General features: G+C 40.6%; 2 protein-coding genes across 4 annotated transcripts in view; one reads left to right on the top strand and one right to left on the bottom strand.

Annotated features, from left to right (window-relative positions):
• Positions 1 to 2,988, top strand: part of KLHDC2 (kelch domain containing 2) — a 76,385-nt gene that overhangs the window by 47,216 nt on the left and 26,181 nt on the right. The window lies entirely within an intron of this gene.
• Positions 1 to 2,988, bottom strand: part of NEMF (nuclear export mediator factor) — a 59,495-nt gene that overhangs the window by 30,971 nt on the left and 25,536 nt on the right. The gene's annotated exons all lie outside the window — the stretch shown is intronic.

Raw genomic sequence — 2,988 nt, forward strand, 5'->3', positions numbered from 1 at the left:
GATACAAGATAAACACACAAAAATCAGCTGGATTCCTCTGCACCAACAAAAAGAACATCGAAGAGGAAATCATGAAATCAGTGTCATTTACAGTACCCACAAGAAGATAAAATACTTAAGAATAAATCTTACCAGAGATGTAAAACTCTTATACAAAGAAAACTACAGTACACTTCCGCAAGAAACCAAAAGAGACTTACATAAGTGGAAAAACATACCTTGCTCATGGATAGGAAGACTTAACATTATAAAAACGTCTACTCTACCAAAAGCGATCTATACGTTTAATGCAGTTCTGATCCAAATCCCAACGACATTCCTTAATGAGATGGAGAAACAAATCACCAAATTCATATGGAAAGGAAAGAGGCCCCGGATAAATAACGCATTATTGAAAAAGAAGAACAAAGTGGGAGGCCTTACTTTACCTGCTTTTAGAACCTGTTATACCCCCAGGGAAGTCAAAATAGCCTGGTACTGGTACAACAACAGATACATAGACCAATGGAACAGAATTGAGAATCCAGACATAAATCCATCCACATATGCGCAGTTGATATTTGGCAAAGGCCCCAAAACAATTAAACGGGAAAAAGACAGTCTTTTTAACAAATGGTGCTAGCCTAACTGGATAGCCATCTGCAAAAAAATTAAACAAGACCCATACCTCACTCCATGCACAAAAGCGAGCTCAAAATGGATAAAAGACCTAAATATAAAATCTAAAACGATAAAAATCATGGAAGTAAAAATAGGGACAACATTAGGAGCCCTAATACGTGGCATAAACAGTATACAAAATATTATTGAGAATGCAGAGGAAAAACAAGATAACTGGGAGCTCCTAAAAATCAAACACCTATGCTCATCCAAAGACTTCACCAAAAGAGTAAAAAGACTCCCTGCAGACTGGGAAAAAGTTTTTAGCTATGACATTTCCAATCAGTGCCTGATCTCTAAAATTTACATGGTATTGCAAAAACTCAACTACAAAAAGACAAATAACCCAATTAAAAAATGGGCAAAAGATATGAATAGACACTTCACTGAAGAAGACATTCAGGGAGCTAACAGATACATGAGGAAATGTTCACAATCATTAGCCATTAGAGAAATGCAGATCAAAACTACTATGAGATTTCATCTCACTCCAACAAGGCTGGCGTTAATCCAAAAAACACAAAATAATAAATGTTGGAGAGCCTGTGGAGAGACTGAACACTTATACACTGCTGGTGGGAATGTAAAATGGTACAACCTCTCTGGAAATCGATTTAGCACTTCCTTAAAAACCTAGAAATAGAACTACCATATGATCCAGCAATCCCACTCCTCAGAATATATCCTAGAGAAATAAGAGCCTTTACACGAACAGATATATGCACACCCATGTTTATTGCAGCACTGTTTACAATAGCAAAAAGATGGAAGCAACCAAGGTGCCCATCAACAGATGAATGGATAAATAAATTATAGTATATTCACACAATGGAATACTATGCATCGATAAAGTACAGTGAGGAATCTGTGAAAACATTTCATAACACGGAGGAACCTGGAAGGCATTATGCTGAGTGAAATCAGTCAGTTGCAAAAGGACAAATATTGTATAAGACCACTATTATAATAAGTTGAGAAACAGTTTAAACTGAGAAGAAAACATTCTTTTGTGGTTATGAGAGGGGGGAGGAGGGAGGGTGGGAGAGGGGTATTTGCTAATTAGATAGTAGATAAGAACTACTTTAGGTGAAGGGAAAGACAACACACAATACAGGGGAGGTCAGCACAATTGGACTAAACCAAAAGCAAAGAAGTTTCCTGAATAAACTGAATGGTTCAAAAGCCAGTGTAGCAGGGGCAGGGTTTTGGGGACCATGGTTTCTGGGGACATCTAGGTCAATTGGCATAATAAAATCTATTAAGAAAACATTCTGCATCCCACTTTGAAGAGTGGCATCTGGGGTCTTAAACACTAGCAAACAGCTATATAAGATGCATCAATTGGTCTCAACCCACCTGGATCAAAGGAGAATGAAGAACACCAAGGACTCAAGGTAACTGCAAGCCCACGAGACAGAAAGGGCCACATGAACCAGAGGCTACATCATCCTGAGACCAGAAGAACTAGATGGTGCCGGACTACAACCGATGACTACCCTGACAGGGAACACAACAGAGAACCCCTGAGGGACCAGGAGAGCAGTGGGATGCAGACCCCAAATTCTTATAAAAAAGACCAGACTTAATGGTCTGAGACTAGAAGGACCCAGGTGGTCATGGCCCCCAGACCTTCTGTTGCCCCAGGACAGGAACCATTCCCGAAGCTAACTCTTTGGACATGGAACGGACTGGACAATGGGTTGGAGAGGGATGCTGGTGAGGAGTGAGCTTCATGGATCAGGTGGACACTTGAGACTATGTTGGCATCTCCTGCCTGGAGGGGAGATGAGAGGGTGGAGGGGGTTAGAAGCTGGCGAAAAGGACACGAAAAGAGAGAGTGGAGGGAGAGAGCAGGCTGTCTCATTAGAGGGAGAGTAAACGGGAGTGTGTAGCAAGGTGTATATGGGTTTTTGTGTGAGAGACTGACGATTTGTAAACTTTCACTTAAAGCACAATAAAAATTATTTAAAAAAAAAATCTTTGATGGTTACGAGGGAGGTGACGGGTCGGGAAGGGAAATCACTACCTGGATAGTAGATAAGTGGTAACTTTAGTGAATAGAAAGACAACATACAATATAGGGAAAGTCAGCACAACCTGACCAAGGCAAAGTCATAGAAGGTTTCTAGACACATCCAAACACCTTGAAGGACCAAGTTACTAGGGCTTAGTCCTGGGGACCATTATTCCAGGTGACATCTAGGTCAACTGGCATAACATAATTCATGTAGAAAATGTTCTACATTCTACTTTGGTGAGTAGCATCTCGGGTCTTAAAAGCTTGCGAGCGGCCATCTAAGATACATCTATTGGTCCCATCACCTGCAG

The sequence above is a fragment of the Loxodonta africana genome, chromosome 10, assembly GCF_030014295.1.
Source record: "Loxodonta africana isolate mLoxAfr1 chromosome 10, mLoxAfr1.hap2, whole genome shotgun sequence".
Lineage (NCBI taxonomy): Eukaryota > Metazoa > Chordata > Mammalia > Proboscidea > Elephantidae > Loxodonta > Loxodonta africana.